Below are 21,502 nucleotides of genomic sequence, written 5' to 3'. Positions count from 1 at the left end.
CCCCTCTCTACCGTAGTACAATCAGGATTTGAGGCCTTTTTTGTGGTTTTATTAGATACAATAAAATTTTACTAAAAACCGTTCAGAATATGGAGGTCCTTCATTAGCGCCCTTTTCATCTGCCACTCTTCATGGTAATCAGGGAATAAACTCAGTTGCTGCAAGTCCTTCTATGTCATTCCCCTTCTTCCCTTTTCATCTTGGAGAGAACCTTTATCCCTTATTCATGTATATGTTGTGGTAGAATAAATCCGTCACAAAGACAAAACAAAGTTTTGGGGACCGTCCCCGCATATTGTCGTCCAGACAATAAGAAAAAAAGAAGTGATTCAAAGTTTTGGAATTACAATGAACCTTTTTACTGTAACAAAATGGCAGTTACATATCAGAGAAAAACATGTGACAGGAAATGGTTGGCATGTTGTGACGCTGCACCAGGAACCGGAAACAACGTCATTCTTGGTGAGCCGGAAGTGAGGTGATTTGTGGGTGCCGGAAGTGACATCATCAAGGATGGCCGGAAGTGACGTCATTGCCGCCGTTTTGGAACCCGGAAGTTGCAGGATTACTTTTCGTTTTGGTTTCTGTTGATAAAAGAGAGTTCAGGTAAGCACCACGTGACAACTCCTTATTTCACTCACCTTTAGGCTCTTTGACTGCCTCCTAATCGCCCATGTGTGACAATGTATATATACTGTACTGTATGTACTCTTATGTTGACCCCCTAATTATATGTTTTTGGTAAGGATTTCAAGGGAACAAAAATCCAAAAAAAAAATGAGAACCAAAAGACAGAAGTTGTAACTAATGCCACAGTGTTGGCCTTATGGCTTTTGCAGGCTTATATCGGCTGATAAACATAAATAACAAATAAGCACATCATCAATGTAAAGAAATATAGAAGATAAGAGCATTTTGATGATATCAGGCTACCAAGATAAAATGTAGAATAATCAAAAAACATGACATTATTCAATCTATATATATATATATATAAAATTCTTTTTGCGTTTGAAACAGAAATTACGTATGACCACGCGAAACGGAAATTACGTATGACCAGGAACTAATCACTTTGTTTGTGGACGCCATTTTTATATCGTCTTTACGAATTGTTATTATTTGTGTGAGAGTTACTTTATTGATATTGAAAAGACGTAAACACAAACACGCCAATCTATCCCATAGAAGTGTGCCCCGCATCGCCCTCTCCCAGCACTCCTCTCTGGACTCCAGCACTAAGCTGTCTGCCGCCAGGCACGTTCTGACAGAGACGTTTTATTTATTCGTCCGCGTGACTGTCGCAGAATCTGCCACATTCTAACTTTATTTCAATTGGCAGGACTTGATAGTAGACGAGATGAGGAAAACAGCTTTGCGTCTTTCTACTTTTTAACTGGGCCGAGCTGTAAACAATGTGAATATCAGACCGCCGTCAGTGACGAGGGGTCGTGAGAACAAAGTGGATGCTTGAAGGCGCGGAATGTCGGGCTGCTCCACTGGGTCGAGAGCTTCGCAGTTTCAGGTGGCGTCCTCTCTTCTCGCACTGTTTATGACACTTCAAGTGCCCCTGTGAGAGTGGAAATCATTGCGAATGAGTGTGGTCTGCGCCATCGAAGCAGGACTCTCTTTGTAAATTGTGCTGCATGACTACTTACTGTCCCTTAAGGTGAGTTCAGGTCACTAAAACCCTGCAACATTCAAGGTTGCTTTTGTGATGAATTCTTTTAAGAAGATGGAGGGTTTACATCTAAGAAGATGTACCGACCTCTTCATGTGAAGTATTGGACTTGGGAATTGTTTGGACCTTCTGCCCGTTAAACACGGAAGGGCAGCGTCCACATTTCTCAGAATAATTTTTCTCTTAAATCACAGGCACGTAGTGCAAGGTTGTCAGGCAGAAATTTGCAGGATTGCATAGAAAATGTAATTTCTATACCACATCGGTCGTGTAGCGCCTTTCACAAGGGATCTGCTACCGAGAGATGATCCAAATACATTTAAGCTGCTGTTAGTGCTACTTACCTGTTGTGTTATAGTGCCTTTAAAATGTACTTTACCCGAAAGCACTCCAGTACTGCTCAATGTATCTTTACTTCTTACATGTTAATGTTTTACTGTTTACTATTTTATATACTACATTGTATTTTTTTCCCTTGCACTCAGTGAACGAAGCCACTGGGTAATCAGCTAGTACTGAATAAAACAATTAAAAGGAATTGAAAAAACTATTCTCAAAAGATAATAAAATGACAAAATAAATTGAATTGTTTTTTTCGAACCTAGTTTTGTTAAACTTGACTTGCATGTATGGAATGTTATCTGATTTTAATAAAATTAATAAAATGTTAAAAAAAAAAACCAAAATAAGCCAGGGATGGAAGATTTAAACACGTAATGACCGAATGTGTTTATATGGAGTTCCGAGGTTAGCTGCTCATGTCATCTGGTCAAAATGAAATTTCTGTAAATTGTATAATAAAATTTGCTTTTAGCAAACCCCTCATATTCAAACAGGGTTTTGTTTGCTCTGGTTTGCTTTTTTGACACACCTTTTGCTGATGTCTTTGCTTTTTTTGGTTAATTTAACCATTGCCAATATGTTTTTCTGGATTATCATTGTATCAGAGTTTTTACTGTTTTTTCTCTTCTGGTTTTCGACCATTTTGTGATCTTTTGATTTTTGGATGTTTGGCCTCAGGGTATCCTGAGGTTCAGTTTGGGAGGTATGGCCTCATTTGTTTCTTTTGCGTTTGAAGCCTACAGATAGGAAAGTCTGAGGCTCCCCTTAGGAGGTTGAGGCCTCACGTTGTATTTAGTACATATCTGAGCCTGATGTGGTTGTGAGTATCATGACTGTTACAATCTCTGATTTTTAAAAATTGATTATTCAATTCTAGAAGAGTGTCTGGCTAATAGTATATCAATTATAGGGTTTTGACATGCAGAGATTCCAAATCTGAGGTTTGTTTTTGTATTTCATGCACCTCATCCATAAAAACTGCTTATATTTTGTTCACAATGTCATCTTGCTTTCTTTCTGTGCCACCATGCTGTGGGTCCCGTTGCTATGATGCGTCCTCCGGTTACTGGGGGCATGTCAACAGAGGTCACTAGGTCAATAATTTAAGGGCTGGCTCAAGCGGCCATGTTTTAACCGAATTTGACAAATGAAACCCTTGAAGCAACGTTCCAAAGTCTTTCTTTTTGAATATTTTCTAGTTAATGAATCCTTGCTGCAGTGGGCTGGCACCCTGCCAGGGGTTTGTTTCCTGCCTTGTGCCCTGTGTTGGCTGGGATTGGCTCCAGCAGACCCCATGACCCTGTAGTTAGGATATAGGGGATTGGATAATGGTTGGATAGATGAATCCTTGATCTTGAGTTTTGATTGTGTTTTGGTTCTGACAAAGGATTTGTTTGATTACTGTTTTTTGACTTTAACTCTTGGGCTTAGTTTTGGTCCTGCCTGAAAGATCATTTGGACCCACAAATAACAAAATTGATCAAAAATCTTGTCTCACGTTTTGTCTCCTAGTCCTCTGTAATTTAAAATACTATCTCTTGTCTTCGAGGACTGCTCAAAAGCAATTACCAAAAAGACTAAACAGATTTGTCATCAAACTCTTATTGGAAACCGTAATTCAAATTTCTAAATAACAACACTAAGGTTCACAAAAACAGAAAACACTAAAAAAATGAATTGCATGTAGAGATCTTCGTATCCAAATCCTGGATGTTTCGGGATTGCTAGTGACCTCCTAAATATCGTTGCATTGATGATGTGAGGAGTCATGCAGTCCCTAAGGACTGTCTTTCAGTGAACATGCTATAACTATGAAATGGTGGCAGCCATAAGCAAATGAAATGGAATTGTATTATAGTGTGAAAACATCCCAAACCTAAATAAACGAGAACAGAAATGAATTTTCTGAGCTGAAAAAACACAGAAAGGATGCAAACATTGTCCCAAAAGGCAACAGCAAATAAAATAAAAATTATGAAGAAAATGGCAATCATAACAGTAATGTTATGGAGCAGATAAAACGAGAAGAGCTAATAATCAGTGTTAGGGTGCAAAACAAGAAACGACCAAATTAATGCGAGGCTTCCAAAATTTAACGACCAAGCAGTGAAGAATCCTAATGGAACTGCTACCATGAAAATGGACACAGTAGGAATTAGAAAGACCAGAAGATGGAGCCAAAAGATCAAAGTTGAAACAAGCAAAAATTTGGAAACCATAAATAAAAAGTTCATCAAGGAGACAAAACCAAGATGGAAGACACAAATTCAAAAGAATGATCGCAAAAAGAAATCGGAAAACTGGGATAGATTAGCATTGAGGAAAATACTGCAAGTGCTCAGTAAGTCGGACGATACCAGCTTCTAGCCATCACAATGAATAGGCGCTCGATAATGACATTGTAATGCGCCACAGCCGAGGACGTGACTATTGGATTGCGCTATACCGTCGCCAAGGAAAAGAGCCACGGCCAATTGAGCCTTACACAAAGTGCTGGAGAATTGTGGGAGTGAAGAAAGGCAGCATGAACGTCTCTTAGAATTAAAAAATATGCTTTTTAAATCAAAACAAAGGAAGTAAAAACCTACACATCATATGAGAAACTCTGATGTAAAAATCGCAACACTAATCCACCTGCCCTGAAGAGGTGCACCTTAAGGCAGCCTGAGTTCATACTTTAAAGACTGGTTTCGGCCTACGGCGAAAAAATATACACGCAATCCTCAAGTTTTGCGGCCGTAACATTGCTAGAAAACGGTGAGGAAGTCAAAGATGTGAATGTTAATGCATTGAATCTTTTGGGAAAAAAACATAAAAATAATAATAGGGGGTTAGGTTTCTTTGACCTGTAATTTCTCACTAGAGATTAGTCAAAATACAATTCTGCATAGAATTATTTATAACAAAAAAACATTATTTCGGATTATATGCGCTTTTTGTAACACAGCAACCATGAAATAGCCCATAAAATGAAGTACACAAAATAAAACTGGTAACATGCAAAACATTTTTTCTCACTAGTCATTCTCGAGAAGTCGGTGACCTTTTGTGTTAACATTAAACTTTAGACAGACTTGCAGACGGCAGACACTGAGACTGGTGAGGTCTCGACGTCACCTCCAACTCATTCTGACCTCAACGGCTGGCGGATGGTGTTAGGGGTTGTGAAGGACGCACTGGCTTGAAATAATCCACCAGCGATATCTCCTTTGTGCACTGCTTGAGATCCTGAAAGAGCATAGCAGAGGCGAGTTAACACCGAGCCTTGAGGCTGTGATCGATGATGGGTTTGGCAGCCTTGATTTCTCAAGCCAACAGCGGCTGCAGACAGATGTTTATCTAACACCTTCATTTTCTCACTAAGATTTTGGGGCACAACTGCAACACAAAATCTTCATTTTTTTAAGCAAATCAATGAAAAAATGCAGCGAATGCACCGGGAGTTATTTACTGTAGGGTGCTGTCTGCTCCCCAAACTTTGCACCTCTCATTTTTTTTTCGGTAATTCACATAGTTGTGAAGCCCACGATTGTGATTGGATACCAATGCTTATGTCCAATATGCTTATACCAATAATGCTTATACCAATCAGCTTCTTTATAAAATAACACAAATGCTTGAAGTCTCATATGGTAAAAGTTGGGGATTGACTGCACATGTAAAGTCCCAAAATGTAACCAAGAGAGTGGATAACCATAAACCACTGACTTGGAGAGGAATGGGTGATAGAAAATCTGTATAAAAGGAAATTTGTTTGCAAAAATCAGAAAAAAAAACCCCACAAAATGTTAAAAAGAATAAAAGAAGAAGCGAAAGGAGTTGCCACATGGCAATCTGAAATTAAAAAAGTTTGAAAACAAAATACTAAATACAAAAGCAAAAAAAGTCAGCAAAACTAGCAAATCCAAAGAAACAAACAAAACTTACTAAAGCACCAAAACTCCACCAAAGCACATTCAGTGAGCCGTCAAAGACTCAACTTCCTAGCCTTCCTTTTATGGGGCTGGGGGCGGTCACTGGCAGTGATGGATTGGTGGCCCCGCCTTTTGTGGGCCCACCCATAAAGTACAAGGAACATAGGGAACCAAGATTACACACGTGGAAACTAAATAATTCATAACTAATATACAATTGACATCAAGTACATAATTAGACAAAAATAGCAATTTTAATATAAATGATAGTAATAAATAATAAAAAATGAACAAAAATGGCCCTGGATAACTATGGAAAGGAATCCAACATCAGTCATATGAATGACTATTGTCCAATCACTCTGGCACGATAATAATGAAGTCCTTTAAAAGTCTGGTTCTCTCTTACATTAAAACCAACATCCCTGCCTCCCTGGACTCATATTAATTTGTCTACAAAGTAAACAGATCTACAGAGGATGCCATCTCCCTAGCTCTGCACACAGCCCTGACTCATCTAAAGGGAGAGGCCACATACGGTGAGGATGCTATTTGTGGACTATAGCTCTGCTTTCACTATTGTTGTCCCCTCCCAGCTCATCCATAAACTGCACCAGTTGGGCTCAGCATACCACAGCTTCCTGTCAGAGCACCGTCAGAAGGTTTGGCTGCGCCCCAATTTCTCCTCGACCATAACCCTGAACACAGGCACACTGCAAGGCTGTGTACAGAGCCTCATCCTCTACACCCTCTTCATTTATGGTTGTGTACCTGCATATACCAGCAATGCCAGCGATAAAATTTGGGCTAATAATGATGAATCAGCCTACAGAGTAGAGGTGAAATGTCTGGTGAGATGGTGCTCAGTGAACAACCTATCCCTCAACATAGGGAGGAACAAGGAGCTAATCATCGATTTCTGAAGATCACATGATGAGGATTATGCTCCAGTTTTCAGCAATGGGGACAGGGTGGAGTGTGCATCAGGCTTTAGATTCATCACCAGGGACCTTTTATGGACAGCTAACGCCACGGCACTGCTGAAGAAGACACAGCAACGGCTGTTTTTTCTTAAAAATGTTGAAAGAAGCTGGTCTCCCTCAACAGGAGCTGCTGACCTACTACCGCTGCACCACAGAGAGTATGTTAACCCCATTGTATGTGTGTGTGGTATCTCAGCTGCACAGCTGTTGAGTGGAAAAACTCTACAGAGGGTTGTGTTGAGAGCTCAGTGGATTGTCAGGGTGCAGCTTCCAGCCCTGCAGGACATCTATTGCACATGCTACCTCAGGAAACCCACCAAGGGTCTGTGCTGGTTTCCAGAAGGTTGCCGTATCCAGAGATCCTACTCTGCTGGCCCCTTGAGCAAGGCCCTTAATCCTACAATTGCTCCAGGGGCGCTGTACAATGGCTGACCCTGCACTCTGACCCCAAGGGGTATGCGAAAACTAACAAATTCCTAATACAAGAAATTGTATAAGGGAAGATAAAGAACAAAAAAAAAGCATCTGCATGGATTCCACTCACTAATGCCACAGTCTATTTGAATTTCTCCCATCCAGCAAACGTTTCATGCACAGACCTCGAGGCGCAGAGACAGTTTCATTCCAAGAGCTATAAACACACTCAGTCAGTCCATTAAGTGCTTCTGGTGGAACACTTTGCACTATATGTACATGTACATTGTACTTCTGTTTTCATATTGTATAATTGTATTGTTTTATTGTGCTCATTTTGTCATTTTATGAGAAGATTAATGCCTTTTGTGGAGGAGTTGCACGTAGAACGTCATTGAATAAAGGAAATCAGTTCAATTCAATAAAACATAACAAACAGAGTTTGCATGTTCTCCCCGTGTCCGCATGGGTTTCCTCCGGGTACTCCGGTTTCCTCCCACAGTCCAAAGACATGCAGGTTAGGTGGATTGGAGATTAAAATTGTCCCTAATGTGTGCATGGTGTGTGGCTGTGTGTGTCCTGTGGGTGGTTGGCGCCCTGCCCGGGATTGGTTCCTGCCTTGCGCCCTGTGTTGGCTGGGATTGGCTCCAGCAGACCCCTGTGACCCTGTGTTCGGATTCAACGGCATGGAAAATAGATGGATGGATAACAAACAGAAGCCACATTATCGTCATTCCAATTTTTTTTCTAGAGATTAATTAATCAAATCATTCAAATGGTTGTGGAAAGGCAGATTATTGCCAAAGCATGGTGTGAGGGAGACGTCAGCCACAGTCTCTCTGATCAGATGATCAGGATTACTTCCACTTTCTTGAAGCGCCATAATGAGCAGAGACTCAGCAGCACAGTCAGCGGGAAGTTAATCAGCGCCTTCCTGTTTGTCTCCTCTGCCGTCCACTACACGCTAATGATGGCGAGCAGATTGCCTGTAGCTTACCAGCTCCAACTCCGTGTCTTAACAGTTATGTGTACATGCCTGGAACCTCGCTTAACCTTCAGAGAAAACTAAGACAAAACAAGCAAACAATCAAGAAACAATAACATAAAGCTTTCTTTGTCAAGGTAGAAGCAATAAAAAAACTTGAAAGTCGGATACTTATCAAATTATTTCTTTGTGTCCTATTTTTAAAAGTAAATTGAAGGTTTGCTATTGGATTTAAATTTGCCTGTGAAAGCCGCGGTGTGTAATTAAAGACAGGCAGACCACACAGTGCTAATTACGACACTGCCTGGTAATTGTTAGCTCTGCCGGGCTTGCGCTGTGTAATTTGGGATTATGCAGCCCTACTTACTGAGCTGGGGCCTTGATCTGGAATATGTCGTTTATTACAGAGCAAGCGGTGGATAATTACTCGGGGAGGAGGCCATTCTTCTTTTTCTATTACTGTGACTGTGTGTATTGTTTGAAGCCTGAGGGTAAGACTGGGTGAGAATGTAAAAGTGGACAGCAACAGAACAACTAGCCACTTGAAGAAGAGCTTCTGGGTTACGGTCTGCTGGTGAATACGCTCCAGTTTCATGACAGTCTGTGGTATGGATGGGTGTGCAAAAAGACGCTCGGTTATGATTTAGAGGTCATAGTTAATAAAATTACTGGGGGAGGGTTTGTGAATTTGTAAACTGTAATTAGTGGTATGGTAGCCTAAATTGTAATTGATAATACGCCACCCGACTAGTGTGATGGTGATGGGGCTTCTCGTACCCCCAAGCCAAGATACAAGTAAAGAGACTCTGCTTCAGGTACAACAAAATGACCCTTTTTATTCCTTTATGTGAGACCTTTACTGAGCTGGTTCAGGGTTGACTCTTGTCTGTCTGTCTTTATCGCTGCTATTCTCCATGTCATTGGTGGAAATCTGCCACAAGGAGTACTTACTTACTCAGTCCTTGGTCTTCACTGTGCCTTTAGGCACATTGGGCAGCAAGTGGGTGCCATTTTTCTGATCATCTGCTACTGTACTCATTGAGCATCTTGCCAGGCGATGTTGATTTGTTTCAGGTCATCGTGGATTATTCTACACCATGTTAGCTTCGGCCTTCCTCATTTCTGCATCCATTCCAGTAGAATCCATTTCATGGTCATTTTTTAAATGGCAGAATTCAGGAAGATGCAGGATGTGACCAGCCAGCCTCATTCACTGTTCTGTAACAATTTCAGCGAGTGGTTGTGCCTTCGCCCTTCTCCAGACCTCTTTGTTGGTAATGCAGTCATGCCAGCTTAACCCTTTGAACCCTGACCTCCCCATCCTTTCCCACCCATAACCCCTGGGCTCCCCAACAATTTTCAATGATTTTTGAAACGTATTTTGAACTTGAATAGTAAAACTTTACTACAAAGTGAGATTTTACACTGTTAGATAACTACATATTTTGAGTCTCAGTACGCTATCTGTAAGGTAAAGGTGCACAGTTTTTATCACAAGTACCGTCAATGCCGCTACATTTTGATGACCTATTGCCAGAACTGAACCTTTGAATGATATGCCTCAAAACACTTTTTGTTGCCAGATCCCCTATCAGGAGAATTGTGCCTAGCAGGTAAGCTATTATCTAAATCCTCAACATCACTGATTTCACTTCAAAAATCATCGGCAGCGTAGTCACTAGCTAAAATATCCTCTGAGACTGATTCGAGCAGCAACTGTTTGGCTTTTTCAGCTGTAAATCGATACCTTTTGGGCCGTGTTTTGTCTCCGGTACCTGTTTTACTACAACTAGGTATTGGAGCAGCCAACTGCTCAGTTCACCGCTTCTTGCTACCCACTGCAGTACTTCCAACTGTCTTTTTGTTTTAACATAATAAAGAAATCAAAACCACACTGAATTTACCGATAAAACTTTTTCACATTCGTGTTATAAATCCACATGCAGAAATGAAAGCAATTCTAGTTTTGGATTGGCAAAACCAAGTGGCATCAGTGGTGTGCGTGACCTAGACAATGATATAGCACTGGCTGGTACAGCGGCCTGCAGCGCAATGACGGTAGATGGGCCAGCCTTTCGGGTATATATGCCATTCCGTTCAAAGCGTTAACTTCAAGACCCGCCTCAGGCATCTCAGCTTCTTCTCAGTTCTGACTGTACTTTTCAATGTCTTACTGGCATTGACGGGTGTTGGTAGAACAATGCTGTAGAATAGGAGTTTCACAAGGAGTGAATATCTTATAACCAATCAATGGACAACTCTTTAAACAAAAAGCAAAACTACCATCCCCTTCATCAGACAATGTCCTTATGGCTAAGCTCAGTGGAAGATGTGTAGGCCACTCTAAGTTCATCTGTGAAGGCACACAAGCATCTTGGTTTGGCACTCAATTAATGTTCCCTCTCATTTTGCTTTTAGTTCAATTAGGGTGCTGGTCACCATTCAACACGTGAGTTTCATCTCTCCAGTTTTGATGTTGTAGCAGTAGAGGCAGTTATCGACCTCTTTCACCCTCAGGTACCACGCCAGACAACAGGTAAAGGTATAACTATTCTTTTTTATTATAAATATGTGCACCAAGCACCCTCTACTCCACACTACTCATACAACTAACCAACACTACAGCAATCACAATTCCTCCGCTCCCAGACACTTAGCCACCCTTCCTCCCAGCTCAGCTCAGTGTCTGGGCTTTCCCAGTGTTCTTTTATACCCCCTGACCCGGAGGTGGTCCTGCACCACAGTCCACGTCCTTATCACTTCCGGGTCAGGGTAAAAGTCACTCTCTTCAACCTGGCAGTACGTCAACTCCTGTTCACGTGATCAGGTTATAGGGCACATAAGAGTTCACGAGCCCCCCTACAGCGACTCCCTGTGGTTCCCAAGGTATCCAGCAGGGCTGTGTATAAAACCTACAAAGTCCATGAGGCCCTGCTGGAACTCGGGGCTCGTCCATGCTGATGGGAGAGCTCCTCCTGGCAGCCAGGGGATGAGGGCCGGAAAGTCTTGCCGGACATTCATCAAAATGTCATTACACTGGTTACTCATGTCATTTAGAATTGACTTTAAAATACTGCTTATGGTTTACTAAACCTTAAATAATCTGCTCCATCCGATACTTCAGAATGCCTTTCACCTTACACTCCAAATCGTAACCTTAGATCTTCAAATGAGTGTCTGCTTAGAATTCCAAGAGCTAAACTTAGAAGAAGTGGTGAGGTGGCCTTCTGCTGTTATGCACCTAAAATCTGGAATAGCTGACCGATAGAAATTCACCAGGCTGATATGGTGGAGCACTTTAAAAAACTGCTAAAAACTCATAACTTTAACTTGGCTTTCTCATAGCTTCATTTTATCTTAATTCTGATACTCTGTATATGCGTTTAATTATCAATATCATTGCTGGTGGCTCCATAATCCATACTAACCCCTACTCTCTCTGGTGTTCTTTTTCATTTTTTCTGTGGTGGCGATCTGCACCCCCACCACCTGCTCAAAGCACCGTGATGTCATTACATTGATGGATTGAAGTCCCCATGACGGCCATCATCAAGTTCTTCCATGTGAAACCTGAATACCATGAGGACTGATTGAGGTCACTGATGTTAGGTAGAATGCTTAGAGGGGGCTGGGTGGTCTCGTGGCCTCAGAACCCCTGCAGATTTTATTTTTTTTCTCCAGCTGTCTTTTGAGTTTTTTTTTTTTTGTTTTTTCTGTCCTCCCTGGTCTTTGGGCATTACTTTTATTCTACTATATTAATTAGTGGTCCCTTATTTTAATTCTTATTTATTTGGTCTTTTTTCTCTTTTTTCATCCTGTAAAGCACTTTGAGCTACATCATTTCTATGAAAATGTGCTGTAGAAGTAAATGTTGTTGTTGTTGTTTCATGAGCAGCAAAACACTCATTTGAATGTGAAGATTCACACACCACATTACAATCGTTAACAAAATCAGAGGGACAGGGAATGAGGTGTGTCCTTCATGGAGTTTCGAGCATCATGGAGAATTACTACTACATTGTGTGGCAGTCCAGGTTGGCATCAGCTTCCAAGACCCACATGAATCCAGACTATTGATAAGCGTAAACCGATATGAGCCATTGCAATGAGGACACTTATGTAAGAGAGGCGGTGCAAAATGCTTTAATTCCAATAAATCAGGCCAAGGTTCAAAGCCCAAAGTGAAAATGTTGCAATTTTGTTGCAGTTTATCCCAGCCAACATCTTCAGACCACATATGGAGTCCTCCTTGCAACATGGAGGTGCCCCGAATTCCAGCAGCGCATCATGTAGAATGGAATTCGGCTTCACAGCCCTGCTGGATACCGTGGGGGCCGCCAGGGGATGCTGCAGGGAGATACAAGGATTTATATTTTTCTTTTAGCCCGGGAGTACTTCCTAGTCACGGGGATGGAAGAAATAAAGTACTTCCGGGCTGAAGAAAAAGAAGAGTTTTCATCTGACCCGGAAGTGCAATGGAATCACATGGACTGAAGGACAGAAGCACTTCCGGGTCAAGCAATATAAAAAGGACAGTGGGAAACCCAGCAGACTGAGCTGGAGTTGGGAGGGAGTGTGACGGAGCTGCTGGGTGGAGAGGAGGATTATTATTGTATTGATTATTGAGCATTATTGTGTATTGTGGAAGTGGAGGTGCTTTGTGCACATTATTGAAGTAATTAAAATTATTTCTGAGACTTTTACCTGGTGTCTAGAGGAGCGACAGTGCCCCCTACTGTCACACATTAAACCAATAAATGATGATAAAATCCAGAGCTCATGTGTAGTCTAAAAAACAATCAATAATTAAAATCCACTCAATTTCAAGTGACCACCCACGATGATCATGATGACTGAGTCGGTAAGTAAGTTTGTCGGTACCTCTGTGTCAATCAAATGCTACAAACATTCCACATACATTCCTGACTCCTCTTTGGGTTGCATTAATCGCATTTCATCTTGCATCAAGCCTCGATGTATGCATTCATGTAGACATTTATATTTGCATTAATTTGCTCAGAAGCTGGGATGCTATAAATATAAAGTTATATACTAAAAAAGGTCAACATAACTGACATAACATAATGTCTGGGAACAAATGTTACAGGACAAGGGGACCAAAAAAAATTGATCATCACATGCAGTAGAGCTCAGAACAAAACAAAAGCTCCCAGATAATAAAACCTAACAAATGAAATGCACTAAGGAAAGTCAGTCAGTCAGTCATTATCCAACCCGCTATATCCTAACTACAGGGTCACGGGAGTCTGCTGGAGGCAATCCCAGCCAGCACAGGGCCCAAGGCAGGAACAAATCCCGGGCAGGGCACCAGCCCACCGCAGGACACACACACACACCCACACACACACACACACACACCAAGCACACACGGGACAATTTAGGATCGCTAGTGCACCTAACCTGCATGTCTTTGGACTGTGGGAGGACACTGGAGTACGTGGAGGAAACCCATGCAGACACGGGGAGAACATGCAAACTCCACGCAGGGAGGACCAGGGAAGCAAACCCAGGTCTCCTTACTCGCTACCACTGCGCCACCCTCACCAAGAAAAGGAGTCTCCAAAAACTCAAATGAAATTCTACTTGGAGCATAGTTTCTTCAGAAGTATTTGGTTAATCCCAAAACTAAAAAGCCTGTTGTGGCTTAGATAAATGTACCACCAGTGCCTATAAATTAGGAGGCCCACAGGGCAACATGAAGAGGAATATCCACATCATCTGCCCTGGGTACGTTTTTGGAATTAGCTGCTGCTTCTGTAACATGTAACTCTAGAAGCTACGGGCTTGATTAGATTTCAACAGTACAAGTGTTCAATTACCTCGAAATCTCTTGCTATTGCTTGTTTCTAGGTGGACATCTGTTCCTGCTTCTCTCCCAACTCCAAGCTTACTAACTTCTTTTAAGAGCCAGGCCTGGGAGTACTTCCAGCATTTATATTCCAAATGCACTTCCAGGTCAGACGGATCCTCATGGAGGCTATAAGTCAGTTCCTAATAGCTTCCTCCCATGGCCAACAGGATCACCTGCTCAAACTACATTTCCCATGGGGCACTGCAGAAGTGCAAACCAGGGCAATGCCAGAGGGATGCTGACAGCCAGTATACTGGTAGACCGCTTTGCCCTGCTAGACAGTCCAACACTTCCCCTTGATTATTTTGTCTTCCTGTATGGAAATGTAGCACCACCTAACCAAGGCAGGTCACCAGTCTATCTGCAACCTCCTTCATGCCGGCTATGCCAGCAACTCTAGCAGAAGTAGGCACTGCAGAAGTGTTACTGATGGGGCATCCATCATGTTTGAGAACATGAGAGCAACCATTGAAAGAGATATTAGGGAAGCTAAGCGGGTTTGTACCCGTGCACATGGTGAGCGACCAAGACACATTTATACTTATTGTGGCTTGTTTGATTAAAATTATTGAAATTCTCACTGTCAGTAATGATGTCACAGCAGAAGATGTGAGACTCTACTGTAGTGGTGCTTGAAACTTCAACTCCCAGCAGTCCCTTCAGTGGCTCTGATTGGTCATCTGCTGAGGGTGCAGGGGCTGTTGGGTACAAAGAGGCTGGCACAACATTTAAAAGGGGGTTAGTGTTACCAAAAGAGGGAGAAGAATTTTGTGTTTTGTGTCTAAAGTTTCTGTCTGTCTACCTTCCGTTGTGATACCTGTGCTTTCTCATTTTTGTCCTGGATCGTTTCTGGGTCGGGGTCTGGATTGTCTACTTTTACGTGGGGACTGTATGTGAATGAATGGCCATCCTGTGAATAAAGGAGCGCTTCTGAACCGTCCACCCATCTTCACCATTTCAGGAACTCCCCTTCAATGTGCAGATCTCTGGACTATTTACCTTCATCTTTACATTACATCAGTTGCCATTTTTTCTTTGTCTTTATTGTGTATTCTTATTGTTGTGGTTTGTTTTCGTGTTGATTGCACATTGCCGTAAGGGGAACCGGGGTGGACTGTGGTTTTCATTTATTATTAATACATTCTGTATTTGCTGTTTTATTTCTGGTGGCATTTTCTCTCTGTTTGTGAGTGCGTGAGGATCATGCCAAGGCTGGGTGCGTCCCTGGAATCTCTTTGATGGTGTGAATCTTAGTGGCACTGGACCACTACAGATGGAAGAAGAGCTGGGCCTGCTACTACTGACTTTAATTTAAGAAGTAAAGGGAAAGGTGGAGACTCAGACCTATTGAGCAACAGTGGTGAAGGAACGGCGACAATAATATTATCTTGAGTGCAGGATCTAGATGAAGAGCAGATGCATTTCAGCTGTTTTTACATGTCTTCCTTGCATTTCGGTGACATGTTGCATCCTTTTTAGCCCTTCATTCATCATTATGGCACCAGTGTAACCAGCCTCATCATTTTGGATACACAGCCGCTGCACCACATATTTAGGGAAATGTCTGTGTCTCCAAATCTGACATAAACAACAAGCTGGTTAAGTTTGAAGATGAAACCAAGCTAGGTGGAGAGGCAGATAATCTGGAATCCATTGAATCATTACAGAGGTGAAATTTAATGTAAGTAAAATGTAAAGTATTACATAAAGGTGATGTAAATGTTAGATTTGAATGCACAATGGGAGGCATGAAACTTCAAAGTGCACCTTATGAGAAGGGCCCAAGAGTCACAATGGACTCTTCACTATCTTCATCGAGACTTTGGACAAAAGTCATCAAGAAGGCTCACAGAATGTCAGGTTATCTAACGCCCTGATGTGTAGAGCACAAGTCCAAGGAGGTTATAATGCACTGGTGAGGCCTCATCTGGAGATCTGTGAGCAGTTTTGTTAGGCTGAATGGCCTGCTCTCCTCAAAACGTTTTAATGTTAACTGCAGATCCACAACCATTGAAACACTGATAGATTTCTGTTCATATCGTACAACCCCGCTTTCGGGTACATGCTAATCAATCTTTCCCGTTATCACAATTAAAGGCATGACTCAGCCTGAGTTGCATTGTCTAAGCAGGACCTGTTTGTACGTGAAAAATGGGCACCCTGAGCAAATAGTTTTCTTTATTAAAGCTTCTTCAAGCTAGTGAGAGATTATCTGGCTTCAAAACGTTCTGAGGCAGCCTGGCACCATTTCAATTTAAAGCCAGAATGGGGACAGTCATCAGCAGTGAGCAAAAAATGAGCTCTTTAAATTGTAAAATGGTGTCAGAATCTGGGCTGACGCAGAATATGTTGACAGCTTTCATAATCGGAATCCTTTTGCTAGCAGATTTGAGAGGTCGGCTCTATCACTCACCTTCAAAGACAGGCTGAGATGTATATTTTCTAAGCCTGACCAACATTGCTAACATTTGTTGAAAGGTTTTTCCCTGTCAGGTTGAAAAGAGATGTAGAGATTGAATTTCATGAAGGCCATTTTCAAAGAATGAAAGACACATTGCCATTGCAGTTCACAAACCCCAAATCTTTTTTGTCTCTTTGATCAAATGATAATACAAAAGCACAACTGGGCAATTGCAATCACCACCCTAGGACTCCTTAAGCTAAACCGTAATAGAATCCTTCATGTTTCAAGACAAAACCGAGAGAAAGTAGAAATCACAAAGGAAGGCATAAACCATCAGGTCTTTCTTCACGTTGTCACTTGCCTCCTACACTGGCTGGCTGGAGACCAAAGCTCATTGGTTGGTGTAAGGACAGCTGACTTCCAGTGATGACCTCATTTGACTGCCTGAGAGATCAATGCCACCTTCAGGATGCACAAGTCTCCTCATGTGAGAGCCCGTGAAGTAGGAACTGGCACCAGGCTACACTTTGGGCTCATGTACTGAACGTATCGATGGTGAGAACAGAGAGACATATACTCAAAATTACAAAAGTGAAAAAATAATAAGGGCTGCAACCAAAAACAGTGAAAAAACTAAATTTTTAAAAATCAAAGAGATGTGGTTTTCTTAAATACAAACCTAACAACACACACACAGAAAAAACAGAAAATTCAACAAAAAGCAAATATTTACAAAAATACCGCCTTTCCTTACCTTCCTCCAATACAACAATCAAGAAGAAAAAAGAAAAAAAAAAACTAGATACAAAAACAAATGTCCTTCCTTCACTTTTCAATGATCAGGAAAAGGTAATCCAAAAAAAATTTACATTAAAGGAAAAACAAAACACAGTTCAAGTCTCCTATTAGTATGCAATGGCGTTTAACTCACTCACTATTCTACCTTCACCCTTTGATTTGATCTGAAGGTTTGTTTGACGCCAAACCCGGTCAAAAGACGACCTCTAGTGTTCATTCTTCTGTTTTATTGGTCAAAGGAGGATACCAATGCCACTTGTTCCCCAATCAGGAAATCTCCTGTTTATCGAGGCCATTGGTGCTGCGTGTTCTTTAGGGAACAACCTTTCACTTTCTGGCATGTCATTGTACTCTCTCAGGTAAGTACTACTGGCTTTTACTTTAAACGTTTGCCTGGGACTTTGCTATACTTGTATGTATGGCTTATTTCTAACTAGGCAACGCACTGCTCACATTGCTGCCTTTTCCTTTTAGTTGTATAGTGTAAATAATATATCGTTATTTGAAATACATGCATTTCATGAGTAAACACATCGTTATAACAGAAATATTTTTCATGTTTTAGTAATAATTGACAAAATGTAGACATTTAGTGTATAATGTGTGAAAACTGAAGTCCAAATATCAAATAAACACTTTCACAAAAGGTAAAATATAACAGAACAAGTGCGCTTTTATATACCTGCAGAAAAAGAACTCGCATTAGGGTGTGACATTGGCACACACTTAATATGACTGCTTTGGTGGTGCAGCGGTAAAAACTGCTGACTGGTAATCAAAAACGTTTCTGTTTTAACAATGTGTTTCCATAGATTGTTGTAGACACGGAACACACATGAAATGCATGTTTTCCAAATAACGATCTATTATTTACACTATACAGCTCTAGGTACCTCACTCCCAGATAAACAGACTTCAGCTGATAGAACTTTCTGCCCTTTCTGTGGCGGTAGGGTGATGGGATAGTAGGCCGCTTTCTGCTTGTGCTGAATGACACATTTACAAGACAAAAGACGCTGATGAAGAGGTGCGAACGGATTTAAGGTTGGCCGGGATTACAAGTTTTTTTGTAGGCTTTGGTAATTCTATTGTTAAATAAAAATACAGGTAAGGCTATAAATACCTATACTGCACTAGTGCAATAAATATTTTTCACTTTCAGTGGTGTGCTGCTCTAAACTTCATAGATCTCTAAGTCCATTGGTGTTGTCAACTGGAGGAGAAGCCTCTGAAATATAGTAACAGGAAGATGGTACCTGACGTACATGAATGAAACATAGCTATACCTGAAAGGGTTAAATCGTTGTCCTTGAACAAAGTCCTCATGATACTGCAGCATAGCAAATTCTGAGTCATGGTGATAGAGAAAATAGAAGATCGATGTGAAGAGTATGATAAATAACCAAGCCCTGACACAAAAAGAGGTTTGGGACAGCCTCCTGTATACCTGAAAATGCCTGCAAAACTGAAGGAAGAGGTTGTGAAAAAATGGTCTTTATAGACAAGAGTCCAAAACAGAACTGAGGTTTGGTACAGACAGGTTGGGTTTTATAGTCATAAGGAGGAAGTGACGTCTTAAAGGGTGGAACCAGAAATGACGTCTTCAGGGGTGGAACCGGAAGTGACATTAAAGGGACAAGAATATTTTTCACATTTAGTCTGTGGGGGAAAAAAAGAAAGGGTCAGTGCACTCTGCCACCCCCTGGTCCGACCAGGAATTACCTTCTCTTAAGCTCTTTGGTTGCCTCTCATGTGCACAATAGAAAGTAAGGCCTAACAATATCGAGCCTTGTCCGTACTATACAGTACTGATGTTCCTTATGTCCATGCAGAGCATGAAATACAAATACCCCAAAGTGTGAAGTGTTGAGACAAACTGGTGGCTGAGTGACCATATTGGTGTCACAGCAGTTGACCAATGGTAGAAATATGAAGCCATCAATTCCTTATTTTAGGATTCATCTACATTACTACATTGTCATTTAAAAACTATATTTCAATGTAACACAATCTACTGTACATCCACACTAGTGTTTTCAAATCATTTATGACAATTTCTCTTCCCAAACTAAAACGACGTAAAATGCATATGAAGTAGCTGCTCACCTACACTGGACATGCGCACATCGGCGGAAACTGGAAGAGAAGTGTCCTCTTTGAACGGATGGTTACACTGCTGATCTTATGATGTATTGCAAAACTGTATTGACTGTTAAATATATGACTTTTGCACATGTATGCAGCACCCAAACTGCACAAAATACAGTTTAGATGCATACAGGTGAGCAGGGCAAACAAATGCCAAGGACAGCAGCTCTGTCCTCAGTGCTGGAATATTGTTTTCTTTGATTAAGAATAAACAGTCAGGAAATTAGATGTTTGCAAGTTACTGAATCCAATCTGGGTAGAGTTTTATGTTTTCAAAACTCTTTGTTTCACCCATCCATAGTTCAACATTTTCAGAATTATATAGCTCTAGAAAATAATTTCAAAAGTCTCAGTTTTCATGGATTAAAAATGCTGGGGTGGTGTGGATGAAAGATGAAAACTGAAACTAATGGCTGTGTTTTTAAATAAAAATGTATTAGTATGGATGTGGCCGTAATGCCGGTTACCATTACATGGGAGTTGGAAGGAAGAACCCATCACATCAACAGAGGACTCAGGGTAAGAAACAGTGATGAGAACAGCAATGGACCCTAAGACCACAGGTGATGAAAAAATCAATAGACCAGGGCTGGCCAACTCCGATCCTGGAGGGCCACAGTGGCCACAGGTTTTCATCCTAACCATTTTCTTAAAATGTGACTAGGGGGCTTTTCCTCTTGCCCACTTTGCTCGCTCACCCCCGGGTTTGGTTAATCGGTTATACAATTTTAAGAGTTTGTTATTTTCATGGCAATTGTTACATATGCATTATTTCCACTTTTACTTTAAAACTTTAGTAAAAAACCATAATTGGAATTAACTTTTCTTCAAGATCGCATTGAATTTTGATTCCGTGTTTGGACTTACATCGTGACAACACAATGTATAACTGCCTGTGAGTGAATATTGTTTCTTTCTCTCTAATAAATAAAATTACTTTTTCGAATATTTATCCATGCTCTTTCTTCATCGCTTAGTCGTTGACATGTCATCTAGAACGTATAAAATTATTGTCCTGATAAAATGTATAAGAGCTGAGAGTGCAGGACGTGTCTCTGACAAAAGCCTTCACATGACTGAGGTTAGATGACTGTGGTCTTGTTTGAAAATAGTTGTAAGTGTGGCATGACTTGAAAGAATCTCATGTTAAAAGTCTCCGTCTCACAGGACTTCATACCGCAACAGTGTTTTTGGAATCTTTTAAGTCTCGCTGGCAACACGAATTAGACGATCTACAAGTCTCCGACTTAAAGTTTCAATGTGAACAATACATTCGATCTCTTTTCGCTGTTCCATTATTTCACAGAGTAATAATTTCCGTTTGTTTACATTAATGCGATCTTTGCTTTCCTTTTTTTGAGACTTTTGAATTTTCGTACTTCCATTATCACTAACCTTTGCTGCATGTGTACCGCGCCAACATTTTTGGAATCTTTTAATTCTCGTGGATACAGCTCTTCATTGGGAAGAAACACTAGTTTTTTTTTCCTGATGGCATCACGAATTAGACGATCTACAAATCTCTGACATAAAGTTTAACTCCAAACAATATATTTGATCTCTTTTCACTGTTTTCCGTTACTTCACAGAGTAATAAATTCTGTTTGTTTGAGCTAATGTGATCTTTCCTATTATTTTGTTGAGACTTTCGATTTTTAGCACTTCCATTATCTCTAACCTGCTCTGCATGTGCATCAGGCCAACGTTTTTGAATTCTTAACCACATTCTACTTTGTCATCTCCTCTTTGTTCTTTATTCCTGGCCACAGGCGTGGACTCGTCTCACAGAATGTATAAGTGTCTCTCCGAGAAAATCACGTCTTGTCTCCTTTTTATAATAGAGAGATTAGTTTTTGTTACTGATTAACTTCATTTAATTTATTTGCTATTTAAGACTCAGAGCCTTTAATTCAGGGATAAGCAACGATGGTCCTGGAGGGCTGCTGTGGCTTCAGGTTTTT

This window comes from Polypterus senegalus, chromosome 11, assembly GCF_016835505.1.
Source record: "Polypterus senegalus isolate Bchr_013 chromosome 11, ASM1683550v1, whole genome shotgun sequence".
Classification (NCBI taxonomy): domain Eukaryota; kingdom Metazoa; phylum Chordata; class Cladistia; order Polypteriformes; family Polypteridae; genus Polypterus; species Polypterus senegalus.
This window is presented reverse-complemented; position numbering follows the sequence as displayed.